Source organism: Papio anubis, chromosome 10, assembly GCF_008728515.1.
Source record: "Papio anubis isolate 15944 chromosome 10, Panubis1.0, whole genome shotgun sequence".
In the NCBI taxonomy this organism is placed as follows: domain Eukaryota; kingdom Metazoa; phylum Chordata; class Mammalia; order Primates; family Cercopithecidae; genus Papio; species Papio anubis.
In genome coordinates this window covers 108029395-108041116 of record NC_044985.1, presented here as the reverse complement: position 1 = coordinate 108041116, position 11722 = coordinate 108029395, and the positions used below count along the sequence as shown (strand labels likewise).

At 39.4% G+C, this 11722-nt stretch overlaps 1 long non-coding RNA gene across 2 annotated transcripts in view; it reads left to right on the top strand.

The window, feature by feature from the left end:
- The first annotated feature begins 316 nt into the window (after positions 1–316).
- LOC103876564 overlaps positions 317–11722 on the top strand; it is a 52339-nt gene continuing 40933 nt past the window's right edge. For both annotated transcript variants that reach the window (XR_002516452.2, XR_004176726.1), the window contains exons 1-2: positions 317–2378; positions 3700–3748. This is a non-coding gene — a long non-coding RNA (uncharacterized LOC103876564). The remainder of the gene's footprint in view (positions 2379–3699; positions 3749–11722) is intronic.

Genomic DNA, 11722 nt, shown 5'->3' with positions numbered 1-11722 from the left:
AACAAACTTATCTTCTGTCCTGGGTCAGTGACTGCAGAGGGTCAACTTCTCAGTGTGACACGGTCTTTGAAGACTTCTACGACCCTGCTACTTTGTGGCACCCTCTCCAGATGCAGCACTGCCTGCCCCCTGTCCAGCCATGCTTTATCTGCAAAGGTAGCACCCATTCCTTTTCCACGCATGCCTATTTAGGAGATTAGTGACTCATCATGTACGTTGTCTTTCTCTTTCCTGTATTCCTAGAGAGTTCTGGGTCTCCCTTTACTTCTTAGACTTGAATACATGTATATGGAACCTGGATGTACAAAAACCACATCAGGCAGCAACCTCCTATTCTTTCTTCTTTATGTCCTTATTGATGTCACTGTGATCTGGTTGCTCTGCTCAAGTATAACCATATTCAGTCCCTGCTGCATGTTTTCCAGGCTGCTGGCACTTAGGTTCCTCTCTCCTTCACAATTCACCTACAGTGCTAAGCAGGGCATTCTTTGCCCTGGCCATCACCAGCAGAACAGAGGGACACAGGGATCGGGTTGAAGCTGAGAGGAAGGACTCCCACAGAAGACTCTGTGCCATAGGAGTAAACCAAGCTAAGGTTCAAACACAACAGACTACTTGTAAACACCACATTCTCTACATTAGAGGTGAGATGGAGGGTTCTGAAGCTGCTGCCAAAAAAAAGGTGGGTGGTGGTTAAAGAATCTGGAACAGGATATAATGATTTAGCTGGATTGAGATGTACAGCTACAGTTAGGCTGGATTAAAATACAAGAGGTAAAGAAACAAAAGAAAATAATACCTGGGATTCTTCCCTACCATCTAAGACTTCCTCAGCATCATTACTGTAGAGTGAATGATCTGCTCATAGACACTGTGTGTGTGCTTGTGTGTGTAGTGATAGAAGAATGCGATGGACACATGCTCATCATTGACCAGTATGATTGGGAAGGGCATCAAATATCACTTTAGTCTTTATTCCAGACTAAATATTCTGGAAATATACTTATTCCTTAGAGAATGAGTCTCCTGCAATCTTATTCTTCCAGTGGTTACCATCGTTAACAGTGCGATGTCTATTCTTCCTATTCATATATTAAAATAAATGCACATGTACCCACAAATAGATATTTCATACATCAATGGGATCATCCATAATCCTGTTCCATAGATGGTTATTCTGCTACCAATGTATTTTAAGTATCACCATTTAAAAAATAAATTTTGAAAACGAAATAGATGAATATTTCCTGAAAATTTTACTGAAGAGCATCAGATTCAATTACATCTCTAAAGAAGCACCAGGGAGAAGTTTAAAAGATACTAATGATTAAGTCTGGAACACTTCTTAGAATCAATGATTACATTTCACAAACTCATTTTTTTAAGTGAAAATCATGCTGGCACAGAATTAGATAATCTCAATGTGAAAACTGCAGCAGCCACCAGCTGACAACTGATGAAACCCGGATGCCACTTTGGCGTGTGTTAGCTATTTAACAGGGTTCGAATCAGATCAGAAATTATGAGATTCAGATTAAGAACCGAAATTCTAACAAGTTCCACCGTACATGCTTAACATTTTGCTCTCTCTACCCTTGACATCTATTTTTTTAAACTGGCTGTGATTATTAAAGTATCACATTCTGAACTATAGTGTTAAGTTAACAAGTAATTACGTAAGAGCCATCAAGGTCAAAGGCTGAAGCCACAGCAGTAGTAGGAATTAATGAACTAAGACCTCTAGCTTCTAGGTTCCAGCCAAGCTTTCTTTTTGATAAAACACTTTCTATTTTGAAAGAATTACAGACTCACAAGAAATTGCAAAAATATTACCAGGAGACACTGCGTACCCATCTCCCAGCTTCCTCCAGTGTTAACTAACGTCTTATATAACAGTAATACATTATTAAGCCTAGGAAATTGACATTAGAACAGTACAATGAACTAGACTACAGATATTACTTGGATGTCACCAGATTTTGAATACACTCTTTTTTTTTTACATGTTGTGTGCATAGTTCTATGATTTTACCCCACGTATAGATCTGTGTAACACCAGAGCTAACAGCCACAGAACTGCTCTGTTACCACGAAGGAGTTCCTTAGCACTACTCTTTTATGCTCACATCCTTCCCTCCCTCTCTAAGTCCTGGCAACCACTGATCTGTTCTCCATTTCTGTAATTTTGTCATCTCTGTATTTTTGGCCTTATGACATTCCCTGCTACCTCACAATCAATGTTTCTGGTGCAGATCTTCTCTGAAATGTCCATCTGGTCCCGTTCAGTCTTCCGTCTTTTGAGGCCTGGAGTTCCTTGATTCAATCAGCCATAAAGGTCACAGATGATCAGTGGTTGATACTGCAGTGAAGAAAGCAAGGTCCGTAGAATCTAACGCCAATGACAATGAGAACTTGACTCAGCCTAATTTCACCAATGTATTTCTGGGGCTATTGTAGCAAAGTACCACACGTTGGGTGGCTTAAACAACAGAAATGTATTGTCTGATGGTTTAGGGGCTGGAAGTCTGAGGTCAGGGTGTTGGCAGGGCCATGCTTTCCCTGAAAGTGCCACGGAAGGATCGGTCTTATTCTTCCCTCTTACCTTCTGGTAGTCTCCTGACTCATGGCAGCACAGCCCATCTTTGTATGATGTTCTCCCTGTGTGCATGCCTACACGTCATGCTCTGTCAATACGTCTCTCTCTTTCTGCCTCTCTGTGTCCACATTTTCTCTCTTATAGGGACACCAGTCGTATCGGATTAGGGCCCTCTCTAATAACTTTATTTTAACTTAATTACCTCTGTAAAGATCCTATCTCCAAATAAGTTCACATTTTAAGGTACTAAGGGCTAGAACTCCAGTACACTATATTTTTGCGGGGGGATACAGTTTAACCCGGTGAACAAGTTCCCTGAAAAGAAATTTAGAAAAAAGAGATTTTATTCCGGTGAAAAGTTGCAAACTGCAGAGATGTAGCTTCAGTATAAACTGGAAGTGCATTCCAGATAACAAGAAAAGAGTTTATCTTCTGTAGAGAGTGTGCCCACCTAGGTTCCCTCTCAGGTCCTCTTTTGTGAATGAAGGATTCAAACTTGCTTAGTTTCGATTGCTTGATCTTTGTTGAGTTCTATTGGTTATATAGGTCACAGCCTATTAGGTGGTTTAGGTGGCATAAATAGGAACAATGAACGTCCCAAAGTTAAGCTGACCTGCAGGTTTTCCAGAAACTCAGGACATGTGTGTGACCTTAAGTCAGCAAATGGCCTAAACTGAACTATTGGAAACTACTGTCTACATGGTGAAATCCAAGAAAGATGGCTGGGTGCGGTGGCTCAGGCCTGTAACCCCAGCACTTTGGGAGGCCAAGGTGGGTGGATCACCTGAGGTCAGGAGTTCGAGACCAGCCTGGCCAACATGGTGAAACCCCATCTCTACTAAAAATACAAAACATTAGCTGAACGTGGTGGCGGATGCTTGTAATTCCAGCTACAGGGGAGGCTGAGGCAGAAGAATTGCTTGAACCCGGGAGGCAGAGGTTGCAGTGAGCTGAGATCATGCCACTGCACTCCAGCCTGGGCAACGAGAGTGAAACTTTGTCTCAAAAACAAACAAAAACAAAAGCAAACAAACAAAAAACCCAAGAAAGATCCTTTCTGTGGCTCACGTGGGCTCCGTCTAAGTTCTTGTTTCCCTTTACAGGAGACTCACTTCTTTCCCAGTTAACTTCAGAAATGACCTCATCATCCCAGTGAGTTACCCCCTCTTCTGAAGTGTTCCAAGAAAATGAACGTTCTTTAACTCTACAGTAAACATAATCTCTAGGCAACGGGGTTTCAATGCCAAAAATAAAAATGGAAGGCTTGGTTTTCTTATGGAGTGACTCAGCTTTTTGTTTGTGTAAGCTAATTTGTTCTGAACTAGAAGAACTGCTGAACTATATAGTTTACGTAGCCTGATAGATTGCAGACTAATAATGAGAGGTACAACACATCTTTCCGGCCGTTATTTAGAGGCAGTAGGCAATGAAGGTTGGAGAAGTTCTAAAATGCTTTTTTCTCAAAACCAGTTTTGAACAGGGGGGATTGCTTGGTTTTTCTCTGTCTTCTAGTGTTCTTTATCTTTGCGCTTATTCCTTGTGGTAGATTTACAAAGCAAAATATTAAATAATGCCAAAAAATAAAAATTAGAAGTCTCAAAGAATTTTTAAAATCATGCTTCGAAAAGGCATAAAGCAGAGGTAGCAAATATAACTTAATGATAATAATTGTATCCATAATTTATTAAGTACTGATTGTGAGCCAGGCACTCTTCTAAGCATTTTATTTGCATACACTTATTTTAGCATATAATTAAGGAATCTTAAAAGGAGATAGTAATTAAGAATTAACAGCATTCTGTGTTTTTAGGAAACATGGATTTTGTGTGGCAAAGTAGGTGGTTGAAATGATCACACAGATGTAAAAAAGAATCAGGGAGGAATAATGGCATAGAGAAAATTTAAAGAGTAATGTATTATGGTCTCTTTAAGACCATAGTATCATAAAACGTCAACTTATATAACTTATTCAGTTAAAAAAATAAACTTCAGGAAAAATTCATGAATATTGATCAATGATCAATGGCACTCCAAACTTTTTTACACACTATACTGTTTGAGTGATAATGTATAAAAATGTTTTTAAATCCTAATATATCTTTTTAAGATTTAAGGATGGTCATATGACATTTGTGGTTAAATGAGTTGGCTTAAATGAAGCATTTGGAAAACAGAAGCATTATACAAATGCTGAACAGAATTAGATTCATAAAATGTTTAGAAAACTTTAGAGTAGTGACCATAACCCCTTCCACAGTAACAACTTTTTGAAGAAATCTAGAGTCTATTCATTTAGAGCTGTTTTCTACATTTAGGTTTTGAAGCTCAAGTGACGTGAAGGTTCAATGTGTTTTCTTTCCTACAGGTTATATGCACCTCTTGAAATTAAGAAACAGATGAACCTACTTCCTAGAAAACGTGGCAGGTTTTTTTTATTGGAAGTTGTCCCGTATAATAAGGATGACACATTCTCTAAGATAAGAAATTGAAGGAAGAAGGGGGAAAAAGAGATGGTGAAAAGTGGAGAAAGGAAAGCTCTACTAGGTGTATACTGTATGTCTAGATGCTGTAGATTTATTATGGACAAAGATATGTGGTGTAGCATTTCCTTATAGTTAAATAATGTTCAAACTTCTAGTCTTTGAGTAGCACTTGTTCAGTGTAGAGCTCTTCCAAATTCAATGATGAAAAATGTCTGTTGCCCACAATTTCCTCTTCTTTCTCATCTTTTATCCTAAATATACTTAGGAGCTATTTCAGAATAATAGATTCACTGTAGGATGGAATTTAACTATTTCATTACAATCTTTTATCTAAAAAATTTAAAAAAGCTATTTCAATAAGTATGAGTATTTCAAACTCGACCTATTTCATTGTAACAATTATAAGTAAATAGAAAAAAATTGAATTATGTCTTACTTGGACTGAAGAGTAAGACATGGGGAATTTTAATAATTTGAACAATTCTGAGTTGCTGGAAATATAAAAGAAAGTTTTAATAGAAAGACAATACATTTTTAAAGCTCTTTTAATGTATTGGGTCATGGAATAAGAAAGGTTTTGAAGTGGAAAACTTGTAAACTTTGATACATCCAGAAAAAAACAGTAACTCTTTTGAGAGATTAAGGCAATGTTTTCGAAGAATATCAGAGATTCATGGGCATGTCACTGATTCTGAGATTCCTAACGGAGGCCATCTCACCCGTCAGGTTATCCTGTCCTGCCTTAGCCTGGGAAGCTGCCAAAGAGAGGAAACAAGAACAAGGACAGCCGTCTAATAGAACAAGGCAATGAAAGTGTTTTGCAACTTATGTTGACTTAAAAAACATTTCTTTTTGTTTGGAACTAATTATGAACTCACAAGAAGCTGCCAAAAGTGTACAGAGAAGTCTCATGTCCCCTGCATCCAACTTTCCTCAATGTTAGCATCTTACATACATAGCACATTATCAGAACGAGGAAATTGACGTTGACAGAATACAATGAACTAGACAGCAGATCCCACTCAGATTTTACTAGTTTTTATATACACTCTTTTTTTTTTTGGATTGACATTTACAAGTTGAGAATATTTAACCCAAGTTCCCAAAGTCCTAGTTAGCATTGTCTCTAATACTTTCCCTCGCTCTATTCCTCCTCCTTCCTTGGTTCACTCACCTGCTTACTCTTTTCCTGCCTGGTTTCCATCCATTCCACAATGGTACTCATGTAGTATCGGGTGACGTGCTGTGTGCTGGAAATATTAGTGAGGCCAGTGGTGGTGGGGCCCTCACGCACAACCCAGCCATCTCTCCCACCTTCTCTGCCATCCTCATCAGACCCTTAATAAGCCACCTGATGAATCTTCCAGCCTACCATCTCCCCCAATCCACTCCTTCCTTTCACGGCTCTAGGGGTAATCTTCCTCAGGCACAGTTCTTGTCACCGCTTCTCTTGATAAAGAGCTTTTAGAAATCTCTTATTCACCAACAGAATTAACTAGTATAACATATGTTTAGTAACTACTCTAGAAAGTCCTATCCTTCCAATGTCCATAACTCATGCTCTGGCCAAAGTCTTCTATTTGTGGTTCAGGAACTCCCCTGCATGTTTTTACCTCTTGTTGCTCTATTCTCTGGAATGTCTCCCATCTCTCCCTCCAACAGATACATTAAGCACAGTTCACGTACCACCTCCTCCATGAAATCTCTTCTGATGGCTCCAAGTAGATGCAATTTTCCTTCCTTTAATTGCTACCCCCCCCCCCCGCCGGTATTTCATTGGCAGTGTTTATCTTCTCCATCTCATTTGGCGTCAGATGGGTCTATTTCCGCTACTAGATCGTGCCTGCCTCTGTAGAGGGCGGAACTCTGCATCATTCTCTTGTAGTTTTTCATTAATGTTTGGAGAAGGAACATGGGTTTGGAGTCAAGAGAGAGATTTGTAGTCTCCCTACTCCTGCAGGTCTCTTAAGGCTCATGTGCCTAAGTCTTGGACATTCAGTAAAATACTGCATGTGGAGTGCCTCCCATAGGGCCTGGCACAGGAAGCATGTATGAAAAAAAGTCTTCAAGCATGGGTGGAAAATGGTCTTTCCAAGAAAAGAGAAAACAGGTTTTGTAAATATGGCTATCTTCCAAGGAATTAGAGATTCCCGGACTAGTGAACACTTCAGAATATCTAAAATAAATGTTGAGTTCAGAACCATCTGAAAGCTAGAGTCATTCTGAGAAAGGAGCTGCCATTAACTCTTGACAACATGTGCTGGGAATAACACGGTCTGGCTGGGAGCAGAAACTCCCAACTCCTCTCCCCAAACACACTTTCCAAGGAGCTGAAAGGGCAGAATCATCCACATCCTTTTATTCCCCTCCCCCTTCCCCATACACCTGGATATTTTACCTGCATGTTACCAGATGACAGTTATACTTTCCTCCTAATTCTCTTTGGAAATCGTTGTTAGAGACAATTCTTGATTGTTTAACTCACAGAAAGCTTGGCTTATGATTTGCGTATGTGTTACCTAATTTGCATATCATTTATAAGTCTTTCTTTTATTAGCCTGAATGATTGAGTTGAATCTATATACATTTTTATCTCTCTAACAGTATGCAAGGCCCACATTTTATCAGATTTCAATGGATTCTTAGGGATATAGGCATTCCCCTGTGATTTAAACTGTGAAGATTAAATCACTTTCTTATTTAAAGGGTTAGAAGATTCACTGACTTTGTAACTAGCATGCCCGGTCTACAATTCAGCTGGCAGGAGCTCTCTGCAAAATGACAATCATTCCAAGACCTAGAAGCCAAATATTATGTGGGCAGCCTCCAGTGATCTGGAAAAAGAGTTTAGAGGTTACTTTTGAGACTGATAAAGTTGTTCTGCCAGAAGGCCAAGGTCATGTAATTTGATCTTTTGCAAACTTATGGGACCTGCACCAAAATAAGCTTGCAAGGAGAGGAACATTCAAGGACCTCCATCTGTCTCTTATTGTTAATGACTAATAATGATAATAGTGAAACAATGATATGAATAAGGACTATCACAGAGCAAGGGCTTATCTTCTCCCAGACCTCAGACTAAGTAGTTTATACTCTTTCTCCTAGAAATTCTCAACAGTATATCTGTCTTAGTCACATTTTAAGATGAGAAGCCCAGGCTTAAAGATTTTAAATCACTTGCCCAAAACCACAAGGTTACTAAGGGACTGGATCAGGATTTAAAACTGAGTTTCCTTGACTAAAAGCTGTGTCTTAACCACTGTGATCTCATATATTACATTTTCTGAACTACTTTAAAAAGAAGACTTTAAGTTTATTAAATTACTTCATCCCCTTTGCTTTCTTTTCTTTTCTTTCTTTCTGAATTAAATGTTCACACCATCGTGGGCAAAATATGGGATTTACTAACCATCCACCCTCTTTATCTTATTTACTCTTAATAACCATACTTGTAGGGCATTATTAGCTTCACATTTAAAGATCTGGAAACTGATGTTCAGAGAGGCCAACTCACCTGCCCGAAGTCACACAGCCCATATGAAGCAGAGTGCAGATGTGAGCCTTTTCTGAACATGACGGCACAAAAGTGTCTTCCTGGAAGAACGTTTAAAGGAAGCTTATGAGCTCATTAAAATTCATACCTTACTCTTCACACTCCAGATTCTTTTTCATAGCACCTGTTGGCTTGTTGATTTTAATGTATCATCCCCAATAATTTCTTGGGGTGTGCTTTGGAGTTAGGGAGCAGTAGCAAGAGGCATGGTCAAGGATAGATTTTTCTCATTGATGCCTATTTTTTTTTTTAAGTTTCCAAGGTTGTTGTTATTTATAAGAGATCTTATTATACCTTTTGCTTCATGACTGAAATCTCGTAACATTCTTAGAAATATGTGGGTTGGTAACTACAAATTTAAAATCTTTACAGCATGGAAATTTCTTAGGTAAAAAATCTTTTATTCTGAGAAGAGATCAGAAATAGATTTGTGGGATTTTGATGTGCCCTACGGGAAGGCAGGTGGTTATATAGCTCTAGTTGAAAATTAATGTTTGTCCTTTGAAGAGCCAGGTAGGAGTGAAGAATGTGTATTAATTCCCTGATACCTAATATGATGTCATGTAACACCCAACACTTGACAAATTATGGATTTTTCTGAGGCTTTTTCCCTCACTCAAGCAAATACTCCTAATACGTGCCTTGTCATAATGAGGTCTCAGCTATGCTGAATCCCCTGAAATGCCATGATATAGGCCATGTGCTGGGAGGTGGTCCTGCCTTTCAATACCAGCATCTAAAGTGGTTAAACTCCACCAGAATTTCTCAAAGTGTGGATCAAGGACAATTTGCATCAGCAATACGTGGGATGGGCCTGGCACAGTGGCTCATGCCTGTGATCCCAGCACTTCGGAAGGCAGAGGCGGGCGGATCACTTAAGGTCAAGAGTTTGAGACCAGTCTGGCCAACATGACAAAACCCTGTCTCTACTAAAAATACAAAAAAACCAACAAACTACCTGGGCATGGTGGTGTACGCCTGTAATCCCAGCTACACAGGAGGCTGAGGCAGGAGAATCATTCGAACCAAGGAGGCAGAGGTTGCAGTGAGTTGAGATCGCGCCACTGCACTCCAGCCTAGGCAACAGAGTGAGACTTGGTGTCAAAAAAAAAAAAAAAAAACCCAAAAAACAAAAACAAAATTACTTGGGACTTATGTTGAAAATGCAGTTCCTTTCCACCTCAGAATCTCTGACTGGGATCCAGGAATTGGGTTCCTCAGGCAATACTTCTGCAGAGTGGAGTTTAAGACCCTATCTTCTGTACTAACTACTCCTGTCTATCCTTATCTTGTCTTTAATCCCACAGTAAGAAAGTCTTATTGGATGTAAGAACACAGACTCATAAAAGATGAGTACATTTTCTTTCATCATGTTCTGTTTCTCCAGTAACACTTAATGTATTAGGAGTCAGCTGCAGATTCTCTCTGCAAAGTTACCATTAGGGATGCCCAAGTTCACAGATGATTCAACCAGTAGAAGTAAAAAATATATAATTTAGCAAATGCATTTGACCTTCATCCACAGTAAAACTTTCAAAGATTTTAAGAAAACAGCAAATTTGAAATATTGGGTTTTTGACTCCTTTAAAGACATTTCTACAAAGGCCATTTATTCTTCTTATGCTAATAATCGAGAAAAGTGTACACTTTAGGCAGTCAGATGAGACAGGAAAAACGTGAGGATTCTTGGTGTATGTGTGTGTGTCCTGCCTCCGTGGCTTCCATCAGGAATATTGCATTGGATACAACTGGGCAGGAACCCAGTCTGCATTCCTCTGTCCAGGAGAGTTTGTTTTTTTTTTTTTCTATACAAAAGTAGTATAGGAAATTGGTTTAGGGTACTTTGTAGTTTCTGAGACTCTTTCCCCTGGAGATAAGAGACGTTGATCTGAGTGCCTTTCTGCTGGATGAATTGAGATGATGGGGGTAGAGAGAATTATTAAGCCGGAAAGTAATACAGAGCCTTTCCCAGCCTCCCTGGGGGTCAGTTCTATTTTTCTGCGTTTGCTGGTGGAAGTAGGGTGGAGTGTGATTGGAAAGCCAAGCTGTACTCTGCAGTTTAGTCTGCAGTTAATATGAAGACTAGCAGCTGACTTCTCCCCAACGTGGGAAGGCTGAGCTTCAGTTGTCAGAGCCGGCCGGGCCCCACAAAGCCCTGATTTACTGCTAAGCTGAAGAGACACTATGCTCCTCCCTCATTAAAACCACGTGGTCTATTTCTGTCATGAAGGTGTATTTTACTGTCAAGTCACTTCCTCTCTTTCCCTCCTCAAAAACCAAAACCGAACCAAATCCAAAACAAAAACCCCTCAAGAACTCTAGAAATAGATATATCAGTGTGTCATAATGCTGTAACTTCCTTGCTAAAAGGGCTGTTCAGGGAAGGCACTGTCAGTTCCTAATGAGTATGTTGTTAGCGAATGTATTTTTCTTTCTAAGAATAACTCAGAAGGGACTTTTATGACTTTTAACATGTGAGGTAAGAAAAGTCATGGATTTCTGCCCAGATCCCTTTCCAGGTGCGTGATGGCATTGCAGTTGGTGATTCCTTCATGAAAGGGTGACTTTACATCAATGACTTGGTCAGTAACAGAATGCCAGAATGTCCCTTTCTGTCCCATAATACAGCCCAAACATACCTGCAGAGCTGATCGTCCTTGACTATTTTATTTCATTAACCTGCCCCCACCCTGTTCAAAAACATTATTACTATTCCTTATTATTTCATCTTCTCAAATTTACAACATTCTATCATCTAGCCACATTCTACCATCTAGCCACATTCTATAGTCAATGATTATTTCCACTTTTTTCATGGATACTTATCTTGACTAAATAATAATGATAACAGTGATAGTAGGTATAGTAACAATGCTACTTTGTATTGAATGCATTTTGTTCTACACACTATTCTTTTTTTTTTTTTTTTGAGACAGAGTCTTCCTCTGTCTCCCAAGCTGGAGTACAGTGGCGCAATCTCAGCTCACTGCAACCTCTACTTTCGGGCACAAGCGATTATCCTGCCTCAGCCTCCCAATTAGCTTGGACTACAGGCATGCACCACAATGCCCAGCTAATTTCTTTTGTATT